This window comes from Rhynchophorus ferrugineus, unplaced genomic scaffold, assembly GCF_030347505.1.
Source record: "Rhynchophorus ferrugineus isolate W39M unplaced genomic scaffold, kcgeb_rfMv2 rfM3, whole genome shotgun sequence".
Lineage (NCBI taxonomy): Eukaryota > Metazoa > Arthropoda > Insecta > Coleoptera > Curculionidae > Rhynchophorus > Rhynchophorus ferrugineus.
In genome coordinates, this window is record NW_027472582.1 from 71,547,782 (window position 1) to 71,564,248 (window position 16,467).

Here is a 16,467-nt window from a genome sequence, read left to right on the forward strand (position 1 = left end):
GTTGTTTGGGTTTTCTTTGGGAACTATATGGGAACAGTGTTCCAGTGTTGTCGATCATTCATCACAACCAATCAAATCAATCATCGATTGCTTCAATGGTGTTCAATATGGAAATCTACTTTTCATTCACTGTTTCAAAACTCCCATAAAGGTTCACTTATGTGGAAGTCTGACGATTTTACTGGCCAATAAAAATGTTTGAGATATTCTGATGTTTCTCAAACTAAACTATGCTAGTCATAGTAAGAACTTCATTATCGAGGTTCTCAAAGTCCCGAACCACGGTCCTCAGCATTAAGCCTACCGAGTGCCGAGTGACCAACTTTAGAAATCATCACTGATTATAGCGACCCTCCAACTTTTCGATGCCATTTTTGTAGTACAATTTGTCCTTTGCTTCAAAATAGACCTCAGTTTCGCTGATCACTTCTTGATTCGACTTCCGAGTGAAATGATGGAGACATGTTTCATCCATTGTCACATATCGACGCAAGAACTCGGGTTTATTACGCTTGATCATCTTCACACACTGCTCCGAATCATCAATTCGTCGTTGTTTTTGGTGAAAAGCGAGCTCGTGCGGCACCCACTTTGCACAGACCTTTCTCATACCCAAATATTCGTGAATATTATGATGTACACATTGAGTTGATATCTTTAGAGTGTCTGCGATTTCATTCAATTCAATTTACGGCCATTCAAAATCATATTGTGGATTTTTTAAATATTTTCGTCGGTAACAACTTCTTTTGGGCGTCCACTGCGTTCACCATCTTCGGTACTCATTTTACCACGTCTAAACTTAGCATGCCAATCCATGATCGTTGATTTTCCTGGGGCAGTGTTCGGAAACTCGACATCAAGCCAAGTTTTTGCTTCAACTGTACTTTTTCCCTTCAAAAAGCAATATTTTATACACTCGAAATTCCTTTTTATCAATTTTTCGCACAATAACAAAAGTTGCTTCACTCAAAATGCTATAATTCATAAACTAATGATCCGACAGCTGTCATATTTATACACGCATCTTTTGAGGGTTAGGGCTAATTAAAAACATATGAATTTTATTCTATTAGCGCTATCTATGTGTCAGATCGGGGACTTTTCAATTGATCTGTTAATACTTAAAATTCTACAATTCTGAAAAAATATTTGACAGTCACGGACATTCTTGAAAATTAGCATATTTGTTCATCAGCTAATAAACAGACATGAGGAGACGAAGACTATACTGTTCTGGGGATCCGTTACGGTACCGACTCCGAGTTTTAGGAAGTTCAATTGACTGTAGTCGTGTATATTATTTGTTGTAATTTTTATTGTATTAGTAAAAGAATTGACAATAGTTGTTTGGGTTTTCTTTGGGAACTACATGGGAACAGTGTTCCAGTGTTGTCGATCATTCATCACAACCAATCAAATCAATCATCGATTGCTTCAATGGTGTTCAATATGGAAATCTACTTTTCATTCACTATTCCAAAACTCCCATAAAGGTTCACTTATGTGGAAGTCTGACGATTTTACTGGCCAATAAAAGTTGTTTGAGATATTCTGATGTTTCTCAAACTAAACTATGCTAGTCATAGTAAGAACTTCATTATCGAGGATCTCAAAGTCCCGAACCACGGTACTCAGGATTAAGCCTACCGACTGCCGAGTGACCAACTTTAGAAATCATCACTGATTATAGCGACCCTCCAACTTTTCGATGCCATTTTTGTAGTACGATTTGTCCTTTGCTTCAAAATAGGCCTCAGTTTCGCTGATCACCTCTTGATTCGACTTCCGAGTAAAATGATGGTGACATGTTTCATCAATTGTCACATATCGACGCAAGAACTCGGGTTTATTACGCTTGATCATCTTCACACACTGCTCCGAATCATCAATTCGTCGTTGTTTTTGGTGAAAAGCGAGCTCGTGCGGCACCCACTTTGCACAGACCTTTCTCATACCCAAATATTCGTGAATATTATGATGTACACATTGAGTTGATATCTTTAGAGTGTCTGCGATTTCATTCAATTCAATTTACGGCCATTCAAAATCATATTGTGGATTTTTTAAATATTTTCGTCGGTAACAACTTCTTTTGGGCGTCCACTGCGTTCACCATCTTCGGTACTCATTTTACCACGTCTAAACTTAGCATGCCAATCCATGATCGTTGATTTTCCTGGGGCAGTGTTCGGAAACTCGACATCAAGCCAAGTTTTTGCTTCAACTGTACTTTTTCCCTTCAAAAAGCAATATTTTATACACTCGAAATTCCTTTTTATCAATTTTTCGCACAATAACAAAAGTTGCTTCACTCAAAATGCTATAATTCATAAACTAATGATCCGACAGCTGTCATATTTATACACGCATCTTTTGAGGGTTAGGGCTAATTAAAAACATATGAATTTTATTCTATTAGCGCTATCTATGTGTCAGATCGGGGACTTTTCAATTGATCTGTTAATACTTAAAATTCTACAATTCTGAAAAAATATTTGACAGTCACGGACATTCTTGAAAATTAGCATATTTGTTCATCAGCTAATAAACAGACATGAGGAGACGAAGACTATACTGTTCTGGGGATCCGTTACGGTACCGACTCCGAGTTTTAGGAAGTTCAATTGACTGTAGTCGTGTATATTATTTGTTGTAATTTTTATTGTATTAGTAAAAGAATTGACAATAGTTGTTTGGGTTTTCTTTGGGAACTACATGGGAACAGTGTTCCAGTGTTGTCGATCATTCATCACAACCAATCAAATCAATCATCGATTGCTTCAATGGTGTTCAATATGAAAATCTACTTTTCATTCACTGTTCCAAAACTCCCATAAAGGTTCACTTATGTGGAAGTCTGACGATTTTACTGGCCAATAAAAGTTGTTTGAGATATTCTGATGTTTCTGAAACTAAACTATGCTAGTCATAGTAAGAACTTCATTATCGAGGATCTCAAAGTCCCGAACCACGGTCCTGAGAATTAAGCCTACCGACTGCCGAGTGACCAACTTTAGAAATCATCACTGATTATAGCGACCCTCCAACTTTTCGATGCCATTTTTGTAGTACGATTTGTCCTTTGCTTCAAAATAGGCCTCAGTTTCGCTGATCACCTCTTGATTCGACTTCCGAGTAAAATGATGGTGACATGTTTCATCAATTGTCACATATCGACGCAAGAACTCGGGTTTATTACGCTTGATCATCTTCACACACTGCTCCGAATCATCAATTCGTCGTTGTTTTTGGTGAAAAGCGAGCTCGTGCGGCACCCACTTTGCACAGACCTTTCTCATACCCAAATATTCGTGAATATTATGATGTACACATTGAGTTGATATCTTTAGAGTGTCTGCGATTTCATTCAATTCAATTTACGGCCATTCAAAATCATATTGTGGATTTTTAAAATATTTTCGTCGGTAACAACTTCTTTTGGGCGTCCACTGCGTTCACCATCTTCGGTACTCATTTTACCACGTCTAAACTTAGCGTGCCAATCCTTGATCGTTGATTTTCCTGGGGCAGTGTTCGGAAACTCGACATCAAGCCAACTTTTTGCTTCAACTGTACTTTTTCCCTTCAAAAAGCAATATTTTATACACGCGAAATTCCTTTTTATCAATTCGCACAATAACAAAAGTTGCTTCACTCAAAATGCTATAATTCATAAACTAATGATCCGACAGCTGTCATATTTATACACGAATCTTTTGAGGGTTAGGGCTAATTAAAAACATATGGATTTTATTCTATTAGCGCTATCTATGTGTCAGACCGGGGACTTTTCAATTGATCTGTTAATACTTAAAATTCTACAATTCTGAAAAAATATTTGACAGTCACGGACATTCTTGAAAATTAGCATATTTGTTCATCAACTAATAAACAGACATGAGGAGACGAAGACTATACTGTTCTGGGGATCCGTTACTGTACCGACTCCGAGTTTTAGGAAGTTCAATTGACTGTAGTCGTGTATATTATTTGTTGTAATTTTTATTGTATTAGTAAAAGAATTGATAGTAATTGTTTGGGTTTTCTTTGGGAACTACATAGGAACAGTGTTCCAGTGTTGTCGATCATTCATCACAACCAATCAAATCAATCATCGATTGCTTCAATGGTGTTCAATATGGAAATCTACTTTTCATTCACTGTTTCAAAACTCCCATAAAGGTTCACTTATGTGGAAGTCTGACGATTTTACTGGCCAATAAAAATGTTTGAGATATTCTGATGTTTCTCAAACTAAACTATGCTAGTCATAGTAAGAACTTCATTATCGAGGTTCTCAAAGTCCCGAACCACGGTCCTCAGCATTAAGCCTACCGACTGCCGAGTGACCAACTTTAGAAATCATCACTGATTATAGCGACCCTCCAACTTTTCGATGCCATTTTTGTAGTACAATTTGTCCTTTGCTTCAAAATAGACCTCAGTTTCGCTGATCACTTCTTGATTCGACTTCCGAGTGAAATGATGGAGACATGTTTCATCCATTGTCACATATCGACGCAAGAACTCGGGTTTATTACGCTTGATCATCTTCACACACTGCTCCGAATCATCAACTCGTCGTTGTTTTTGATAAAAAGAGAGCTCGCGCGGCACCCTCTTTGTACAGACCTTTCTCATACCCAAATATTCGTGAATATTATGATTGATATCTTTAGAGTGTCTGCTATTTCATTCAATTCAATTTACGGCCATTCAAAATCATTTTGTGGATTTTTTAAATGTTTTCGTCGGTAACAACTTCTTTTGGGTGTCCACTGCCTTCACCATCTTCGGTACTCATTTTACCACGTCTAAACTTAGCATGCCAATCCTTGATCGTTGATTTTCCTGGGGCAGTGTTCGGAAACTCGACATCAAGCCAACTTTTTGCTTCAACTGTACTTTTTCCCTTCCTAAAGCAATATTTTATACACGCGAAATTCCTTTTTATCAATTTTTCGCACAATAACAAAAGTTGCTTCACTCAAAATGCTATAATTCATAAACTAATGATCCGACAGCTGTCATATTTATACACGCATCTTTTGAGGGTTAGGGCTAATTAAAAACATATGGATTTTATTCTATTAGCGCTATCTATGTGTCAGACCGGGGACTTTTCAATTGATCTGTTAATACTTAAAATTCTACAATTCTGAAAAAATATTTGACAGTCACGGACATTCTTGAAAATTAGCATATTTGTTCATCAACTAATAAACAGACATGAGGAGACGAAGACTATACTGTTCTGGGGATCCGTTACTGTACCGACTCCGAGTTTTAGGAAGTTCAATTGACTGTAGTCGTGTATATTATTTGTTGTAATTTTTATTGTATTAGTAAAATAATTGATAATAGTTGTTTGGGTTTTCTTCGGGAACTATATGGGAACAGTGTTCCAGTGTTGTCGATCATTCATCACAATCAATCAAATCAATCATCGATTGCTTCAACGATGTTCAATATGGAAATCTACTTTTCATTCACTGTTCCAAAACTCCCATAAAGGTTTACTTATGTCTTCACTGGCCAATAAAAATGTTTGAAATATTCTGATGTTTCTCAAACTAAACTATGCTAATCAAAGTAAGAACTTCATTATCGAGGATCTCTAAAACTCGAAGTGGGCTCCGAACCACGGTCCTCAGCATTAAGCCTACCGACTGCCGAGTGACCAACTTTAGAAATCATCCCAGAAAACATCAGGTCTTACCCAGACTGGTTACTGGCGTGACTGAGATCATTTTCTTTGTCGGATTTTTCACTCTTTTCTAGGCCAGTCACAAATTTTAAACAATCACAAACATAAATTTACGACCATGCCCCAGCAGGATTCGAACCCGCGGCTATCGCATTGGTAGGAGGATGGTCCCATCGCCTTTACCACTGCGCCACCAAGCCGGCAACAGCCTTCTTAAAGTTTCGTATATCAAGTGAAAAATATAAATATTTTTTATTGGGGCCATCAAAAACCCGGTAAATAATGAATAACCCCTGCCGTTTCTTGGGATTAATTTATGCCGAACACGCCACTTTTATTCGTACGTATAATGCAAATATATTAGGAATTGTTCTAAATATTAATGTCGGAGGTTCGGCGACTGAATTTTACGCGAAATTTTAATGGCGTGTTTATTTAGAGCCGAGGATTCATTCAGAACTGCGGAAACGGCAACAGAAGAAAAAAACGGCGAACTTATGACGCGTTCGGAATGTACGTCACGACGCCTCTCCGCAGAAACCGAGTTATCTTCTTTGACAATTTACGTACTTTCTTGTCGGATTTGAATGAAATACGGCCTTTGTCACATTTATGGAAACCAATTTACGTCACGGGCGTAATAAAAATATTTTGACGTTCTAATAGTTTTTATTAGAAACTCTATATTTTTACTTTCTTGTGGTTTTTTGCAGCAACTGTCCTGTTATTAATTAATAGCCTGGTGTTTTCTTTTTATTAATCTTAATTTTGGTTACACCTTTCGGCGCGACTGATTGAATTGTCGAATTTTCACATTCTATGTTCGGCAAATTATACTCAATGTCACTATCGCTTGGTTTGAAGGTCTAGATGGTCAGTAAAGGCTTCTGCTTTTTGTTGATTGCTGCGTGTCCAATTTCTACGTAGGTCTTTTATAGGTGGACTGTGTAAACATGATTATTTTAGGTATTTGATGGCGTTCCAAAGAGAATCTTTTGTTTCGTTGTCATCTGTTTCGTAGATAGCTATTTATGGATTTCTTTTTAATCTCCAGTATTTCCCTTTTGAACCTTTGTGTTAAATTTTTTTAAATATTTTTATTTTCAGCTGCTCTTTTTTGTTGCAATATTTCCATAGCTTTTGTGTTTCAAGTTCCAATTCTGTGATTTTTTTTGGATTAAAAGATTGAAAGACAGTTGTTACTGAACATTGTTTTAAACTACGTTAATAATAAACTGCTCAACACTGTGAGTCATACAGTTGTATTCAAAATGAATATGTTGATATTGCTATTAAATCTTGTTTTAAGAGCATTTCTAAGGATACATGGAGTAACCTCGTTCAAACTATGAGAGGAGTAAATCTTTGAAAGTGCTGTTGAGAAATACTTTGAACATATTTAAAGTAACAATTTGCCGACTTGGTTGGTGCAGTGGTCAAGGCGACGGAGCACTCCTCCTACTGTTGTGATAGTTGCGGATTCAAATTTTACATGGGCATAGATGTACTTTATCTTTGTGATTGTGTACCAGGAATAAGCATCCCAGTTACTCCAGTAACCAGGTTGGGTAAGACCGGATATATTCTAGCATGGTCTCGAAAATGATCACTGGCCAGTCCGCAGGCTTAATGCGGACAACCGTAGTTCGAAGACCATTTTAAAGGGTAGGTCCAGTCCATATAAAACATTGGTGGTTAAAAAGAGACTCAAGATATAACAAAAAAAGTAAGAATACTATTTTTTGAATCCAAACTCATATTTTAAGTTTCTACTCTAATAAAAATTTTAATTATCGCGTAGTTGCCTGTAAAACATATGTTTAAGCGTAATAATAAAGACAATCATTTAACAATCGAGATCAATTTCAAGCAATAAAATTCAAAAACTTCATCGAAATTTACCCAAGGAAAATTGAAATATTAAAAATTAATGGCACCGTAAAAAAATCGATTTATCGGTTTATTCAAATTTTCGCACGGCAAATCCTATATTTATACCGCCCCCCGTGGGGATAACCTATCGCGAAAATAATGCAAAAATAAAGAGGCCGTAATAATCGGCTAATATAAATTTGCCCTCGATTGAATATTCTAAAATCAGAAAGTAAGCCGAGCTCGCCGAAGCAATTTCAGGCCACAAATTACATTCGATAAAAAAATCTATCGCAGTGGTTTAGGCAAAAACTCCCAATAAATGGCGGGATATCGGTTTCGAATTATCGTAATTATAAAAGTTTTAGCAGGTTATCGGCGTTTTTCTAGTCAAACATGCGACTCATGTCCGGGATGTCTTTATTACTACGTACCAGGTGTACGGTAAGTCATTACCGGGTTTCCTGTCGAAAGGAAAACATCATTTTCAAAAACCGAAAACATTTATATATCCAAAGTATTGGAAATTTGATTCTATACATCTTGACTATTTTTCAGGCAATTTATGGATGCCATCCCATGGATGCCAAGCCGAAAAAAAAACTGTTTGTCCTTTGAGCAAAACCATTTATTGAGCTATTTCATAATATCTTTGAAATTGGCGAAGTGCTCCTCTGCAAGCGCGTATCCTATTGATGTAAAAAGTTGATAGTCGGACGGGGCAAGATCTGGAATGTACGGCGGGTGCACTTATGGGTCCTATACAAGTGCTATCAAGGCTTCTTTGATCGGTTTTTACTTACGAGACAGCTTATTATTATGCTATAAAATCAATTTGCCGTCTTTTAACGTTATTCATAGTATACTTTTTGTATTTCTACAATAACGAAAAAGTTATAGTTACCAATAGAGAGCAGAGAACAGAAAATGTTGAAAATGGCTTTTCCGTATACATTTTCATTATCGTTGGGTACTATCGATTGAAAACAGTCGGTACTCGCAAAGTAGTCCAAGCACTACTACAACAGAATGCAATCTGAATATTTAGTTAATTTCTTCATTAATTGTCAAGTAGGCAAGAACGATGGGCAAATACAAAAAATACTAAAAGTTCCCACATCTGTATCAACAAATATAGTACTATAATGATGCTTATTTACTTAATCGTTACAGTATTTCGATTAAAACATCCAGAAATTCGGGAAATGACTGAAATCATCATGTCACAAAAGCTGGAAAATCTCCAAAGGAAATAAAAGCCATTGAACTATTTCACTTTTACCAGCTACTGCTACCTACTACCATCAGTTTGGGTTTGTTAATAAACATTCAACAATTGAACAGGTGCATAGAATAATAAACGTAATTGAAGACGCCTAAGAAGTTAAAAAGGTATTTGTACAAACATACATTTTTTGTAAATTCGTTTTAGAATCAAACAACTTTTTTTTTCTCTTTTTAAAAAGAGACACAATGCTGTCTGATTAGTTCGAACGCGTAAACCAATGAGCCTGTTAAAGTCGTCGGGTTGTCAGACGTATGCAAAATCCTTGAAGGCAACAGTGATAAGAGGTTATAACTCTAACTCTATAAACTATTGTGGCTGTATAATTAACTGCAGTTTTTAGATGTACTATAATTTTAAAATAAATTACATTTGATAACATTTTCGTTCAATTATTTTATTTAGGTTAGAGTTTTGTTGCATGTCAATGACAAACTGATCTAAAACTCAGAGTTGATGCGGCAACATTGAGACGTTTTGACGTCAAACATTTAGATGGCGTATATAAAAAGTAACTTTGAATAGACTCTGTGTTTAGCTATATTCTTAGATGTAGCACAAGCCTTCGATAATGTATGGTATGACGGCCTTGTTCATAAGTTACAGAAAGTGTTACTGAAGCAACACAGTGAACTATTTTGAAATCTTAGATTACAGCTAGAATGTTTAGAGTCAAATAGGAAGAAGCTTACTCTACAATAAAAAAAGCTAAAGTAGGTGTACCTCGAGCAACTGTATTGGGGCCAGTTCTTTATCCAATATACACATGTCTGCACATTTACACTAACAAGAGAATTATTGTGGCTGCTTCTAGATAATACAGGACTACATCATACATACAGGGATAACATCTATATACAAGAATATATACAGGAACACATCTCCTGTACAACACCAGAAGGCTCACTCGACAAATAATCAAACCATTCGATCTTGTATAGTGTGGCGCAGTCAGGTGCATTTAGATAAAAAGGCAGCAGTGTTAATACACAAACATTATTAGAGACCAAGACTGGGCTGATGGGTCCTCCTAGATATATACCTGGATTTAAGTTATTATAAAGATAAATTGTAGGTTAGTCGGCAACGACTAGTAATAATATAATAAAAAAATAAAAAAAAAACTCATGGGTCAATATTTGGTATCTTGGAATAATTGATCTACTACTATGAAATTTAATTTATGAGAAAACTTAGTTCCACTCAACTCAATATTTTATTACTAATATGATTTTGTATATAAGAGCTTTGAAAATTAATCTCGTTTAGTATAGTAGGACCTTCCAACTCAGCAAGATACATTATGTATGTAAAGTGAGCGACAATGGAAATTCAAACAAGATTCCCAACGACTGATCTTAATTATAGGAAAAGTTTTGCGCCATAATTGTAACCCCGCACGTAGGGTACGCAATTTTGCTCGCCGTGGGTTAAAATATGTTAAACATGTACCAGCGATAACTTGAAATGACAATAGCTAATACTATATTGCTTGAAACGCGTATATTAATTTAAACTCGCGTTTGTTAAGGTTTCCTCTTAAATAATCTGTTGGTATTGTTAGCTTCATTCATTGTGTAGAGTATCATTTCATTGATTTTATAACTTCACTCCTCTAATACTATCAGCAACATTCCAGCGGCTAAGTTTTGTTTAAAACTTTGCTTGTTCTCTATTTTTACTAATTATAAATAGGTAGTTGTCAATATGTTTTTTTTCGTCTATAGTCTCTCTATAGTTATAAGTTTTTTTAATAATACGACATAATTCTTCTTTGCTGAATTCTATGCACTACACGTTTTTGAGAAACAGTACAATGTTCTTCCTTTACCATATTTATTCCATATTCTTTTTGTTTAAATTTTAGTCGTGCTAGAGCCCTTAAACTTTTCTGTTTTTAATGCTCTTTGTTGTTGATTTTCTTGATATTTTCTTTATGTATTCAATTCAATACATTCTTGTGACTTCTGAGATCCAAATTTGTCTTTTGTGTTGGTTTCACATTTATATTCTTTTATGTTCTTATCAGCCATTAATCCTTCCTAGCTTAGATTTATGTATATATTAGTCATTCATATCTTGTTATGACAACGTTCTTTGGTGATGCGATTGAACATACATAGAACATTATTTTTTGGTAAATTTTATTGTGAATTAAAGGCTTGAATACTTTTCATTGATATGTTTGCAATTCTTCTTGTCCTGTATTTTATATAGTCAACGTATTAGGTGACTGTTGAAAGACTTAACCTAACTGATAAATTTGAATAAAAATGAATAAAAAGGTGTTGATAAAATATTGCTTGTTGAAGGGAAAAAATTATAGCAGACACTCTAAAGATATCAATTGAACGTGTACATCATATCATTCACGAATATTTGGGTATGAGAAAGCTCTGTGCAAAGTAGTTACCGCGCGAGCTCACTTTTGACCAAAAACAACGACGAGTTGATGATTCGGAGCAGTGTTTGAAGATGATGAAGAGTAATAAACCCCAGTTTTTGCGTCCATATGTGACCATGAATGAAACATGACTCCATCATTTCATTTCGAAGTCCAATCGATAGTCATCCGAGTGGAGTGCACACGATGAACCCGCTCCAAAGCGTGGGAAAACGCAACAATCGTCTGGCAAAGTTATGGCGTTTGTAGTTTGGGATGCGTATGGAATAATTTTCATTGACTACCTTGAAAAAGGAAGGACCATCAACAGCGACTACTACATAGCGTTATTGGACCGTTTGAAGGATGAAATCGCCGAAAAAACACCGCATTTGTAGAAAAAGTAAGTGCTGCTACACCAAGATGTATATACTACACCACAATGCACTGTGTCACAAGTCAGTGAATACGATGACAAAAATCCGTGAATTGGGCATCGAATTGCGTCCTCATCCACTGTATTCTCTATTAGATGTACTATAATGTATAAATAAATTATGTTTTATAAAATTTTTGTTTCATTATTTTTTGAATTTTGTTGTTAGAGCCAAAGTGATCTAAGACTCAGAGTTGATGCGGCAACATTGAGACATTATGACGTCTTCATTTTAGAGAACGTGAGTTTACTGTTTTATTGAGCGGAAAATATAATTTAATAATTATATTTTTGGAAGAGTAGATATTAATCAACGATATTATACGATAAGTTTTGTTAATACATGAAATAATTTAATAGAAGGTAATATTATTACAACGAATTTATGAAATAACGTCAGCTTTATCAGCATAAATGAAATATAAATCTTAATAAAATTTTAATCAAAATATAACCTTTATCAATGTTTTAAGAGGGAAGTTCTCGAGACAAGCCGATTTATAATTAAGATTCCCCAATGAATCAAATTTATCACGCTAAAGGTAAAACGTGATTTAGACTTAAATCCTTTAAATATACCTTTTTTTGGTATCCGCTCTTAGAAACGGCGAATTTAAGAGAACAATAGCAGTATTTTTTTATATTTTTTTGTAATTAACAGGAGTGGTATTCAAAGGTAAGATCTAGAGTAGGTCAGACAATCATAAAACCAATTTGGACCTATTAGGTGCAGATATGGGATTGCACTAAAAATATAGTCATCCAAACGCTGTCAAAAAAATTCTTCAATTAATTACCAATGCCTATCGCTACGTACTAGTGATATTAGTGTATAATGTTATTATTGAACTAATGTGACGAACAATCGTAAGTAGTTCAGTGTAAAAGTCAGTCAGTTTGCTTTTTAAGCACTAACTATATCATATGACGCGTTCCAGGAATGCTGTAGGCAATTGTTTTTGGTGTAATGGTTAGAACGTTGGGCTTACACGCGGAGGTTGTAGATTCGATTTCCAACAAGGTGATGCAAATTCTTTTGTTATAGTTTGAGTGGAACATTTGTCAAATCACCTAGATTAGGTAGCGGACCCCAGGGCCCAAAACATTTCTTATTTTCAATAATTATTTTAAAATAAAATATGTACATTATAATCATTGTAATAATTAAATAAAAGTGAACAAAAACTTATTTAACCTCTCTACTACACGTAGTTTATATTCTACTATATACACACAATTTAGCTTAATACCTACCTAAATCTATTTATCTATTTAAAGTATTATTTTAACTACTCCCAATTAATCAGTTTCCAGTCTTTCCAAAATGATCAGTTGGTAGTAGTTAAAAAATATTGAAATAGATAAATAGGTTAAGGTAGGCATTAAGCTAAACTGTGTGTATATAGTAGAATATAAAAGACGTGTAGTAGATAGTTAAAATAATTTTTTTGGTTTACTTTTATTTAGTTATTACGATGATTACGATGTGTATATTTTATTTCAAAACGTTTTTTTTTGCAAGTTGGATTATTCTTTACTTTTTACTGAGTTCCTTATTTAATTTTTGAAAAATATTTTATCTCTCGTATTTTCCAACGCTTCCAACGAGATTGATAAAAATAAGTTTTAACTTGTCTATGCTGAACAACATGAAATTGTTTTAAACATTTCGCATTTCTTTTGCGTAAACGCGTCTGTTTGCCTGCGTAACAAAGCCGAAAAGTTCGCTGCGAGTTTTCGAAAATTACACCCTTGCGTGTGTAACAAAAGCCGCGAAAGCTCATAGTGTTGCTTTATGTTGTAAAAGCCATTAGTGCCTTAATAATTCAAATTAAGCACATTACTATTCCATGTGACGACAAATCACCGTTGAAATACATTGTACTGTCGCCTTTACCGCGATATTTAAGTATTTAACTCATATAATTCTCAAGAATACGTGGGATTTCTCGGAATTCCTTCAGAGGACCTACTTTCTGGCATGCCTAAACTTACCATTGTATTAATACCATTATATGAATTAAGTTTGATCAATAATATATTTTCGCTAAATAGGAAGTATATTAAGTTGCCTATTGTATTTTAGCAATGTAAATGAAACAGGCAACCAAATATACTTCATTTATTTTTAACATTATTACAGCGCGACATTTGACAATACATGCATAATAGTTTTACGAATGCAATTTCATGTCGGAATTTTGGGTACTGATATGATTTCTGCTATTGTTTTATTTAGTTTTGAGATCATGTTGGGTTCGGTTGTATCATCTCTTAATTACCAGGTATACCGGAAAGTTATTACCGGTTTTTCTTACAGATGTCGTTAGGGTTAAGTACGCAATATTATGATGTGACACATGTGTCATTTTATTGTACTAATATCAAACCATAAAGTATATTACTCTATGTGTCAAGCTTGAAAACTACAGATGTCATATTTTGCGAAAGTAACACCGTCAGAGATTTATACTTCTTTGAAAACCTTAAGTTTCGTGCCAGAAAATGTGCATTTGATCAAAAGAAAAATGCCGCTGAAAGTCACCGTCTGCTGGTAGAAATTTTGCTGAAACGTTGCTTCAATGGTCGATCGGAAATCTTCCTCAAATAGTGACGGTTCATGAAAAGTGGATTTATTTAAAAAACCTTCAAGGCAAAAAATCATGGTTATCACCTGACGAAGCCAGCCTATCAACTTCAAGGCTGAATCGTTTTGGTTGCAAGACAATGCTCTGTGTGAGATGGAACCAGAGTGGCGTGGTACATTACAAACTGTTGATACCTGGTAAAACACTTAATAGTGACCGCTGCCGATAAAAAATAATCAATTTAAACTATCCATTGATTGAAAAATGTTCAGAATGGGGCCGAAGATACGGTGAAGTGATTTTACAACACGATGACGTGCCGTCTCATAAAACATCAACAAGTTATAACTGTTGGATGGGATATATTATCCCTCCCGCCGTACTCTCCAGACGCGCCTGCAGAGCAACGCTTTACTAATTACAATTACCAACTCAACTCTATACTGTAGATTATTCGTCATTTTTGTTGTTCGTAAAACACCCACGTTTTTCTAAAGTGGAACATAAGACAAACTAGAAAGCAGCATATCAACGAAAGCCATAGAAGGCAATTCAAGATGATCTGTGCTAGCTTATAAATATAGGCAAAGAAAATATTATTTTAATTTGCCTGGTCTACTTATTGCTTTTCGTTATATATTTTAGCGGAAAAATTTGTCTAACCCATCTATTTCTATATATCTGCTATTGCATATTTGACGCTCTGAAGTTGTTACAGTCCTGAAAATAATTACACTTAGAAAACGTTAGTGCATATATTTTAATATGTTTTAATATAGAGACATATATTACTTTAATTAATATTATGTATCAAGTATATTTCCGATCTTATGTTGAAAATATTGCCAAGATTAGTTTTAGCAACAAAATCTTAGCCCATTATGTGAGAAACTTCATTGTCAGTATATTTATACTGTGTTTATTTTTGTATTTATGGACGCTGTGGCAGTTAGTGATCTTGACTAGTTTGGACAGTAATAATGGTTGCAATATCTGACTTTCACAATATATATTTATTTTTTGTTGGTGGTTTTTGTTGATACGATTGATATTATATAATTTTATATGATATGTAATATTTTTTTTATATAATTTATGTGTGTTTATTTGTAACAAAAATGCAAGGACATCCAATAATAAAAAAGTTCTGCGATGGCCGGGAATCGAACCCGGATCAACTGCTTGGAAGGCAACTATGCTAACCATTACACCACCATCGCACTGTGAGAATTAACAATAAACAAAAAATCACCGATCAATCAACGATCACTAGTGAACAAAAAATCTTGATAGTTGGTACACATCTAAAATCATAATTTTAAATAACATATTTAGCGTTAACGCTTATTTGGAATAGTAATTCAATACGTAATAATGAACATAGTAAAAATCAAATCATATTAATTGTTTGTTTATTTCATACAAAACAAATTAACGGGAATTCTATTACGACGAAATATCTCGGCCTTGCTATGCGGGTCATAAAATTAGAGAGGAAAAAAACTCGCTTAAAAAGCAAGGCAGCTACGCTGTTCTGGGTGCTTTTAGACTAATTTACTTTCTGGAAAACATTTCTAGCGTTTGGTTTTCGTTCTGCCCGGTTCCCTATGTTCAGTTAATAAAATGTAAATAGTGCAGCTGACATAAAAACATGCTGCATTAAGATATAATAAAAGCAGGATTCTATTAAATACGTAGGGCTTTGTAGAGACGGCGTTGTTTCGCTGAAACAAACTTCGCTGACCAAAATAACCATTTATTTTATAGAATATAATATTGGTGTTTGTTTTGTAAATAATCATGATTAATATTATCAGATGATGCCAATGAAACTATAGTATATCCAAAGTAGCGATGAACTCACCTCATCAAGATGTATATTGGCTATTGCAGTTTGCAAAATCGTTTTAAGACCAGCCAATATATTCCTTCTCATTTTATTCTAGTTATAAAGAGATACAATGCTGTCTGATATGTTTGAATATGTAATTGAATTAACCTGCAAACATCGTACGGTTGTCAAATGTCTGTAAAATTCTTCAAAACATTAGTGATAATAATTAGAGGTTATAAACAGACAAACATTGTCTTTGACGCTTTGCTTCTTTTGATACATTTAAAACCGCTTCTTTTAGAAATTCATTTAGAAAGAGTCATTTAGAAACAGAAATAACTTCGAACACGAACGAAATA

At 34.5% G+C, this 16,467-nt stretch overlaps 1 non-coding gene across 1 annotated transcript; it reads right to left on the reverse strand.

Moving 5' to 3' along the window:
• Positions 1–15,422: 15,422 nt before the first annotated feature.
• Positions 15,423–15,494, reverse strand: TRNAG-UCC (transfer RNA glycine (anticodon UCC)). The gene has a single exon. It is a non-coding gene; the product is annotated as a tRNA-Gly (tRNA).
• Between the last annotated feature and the right edge of the window lie 973 nt (positions 15,495–16,467).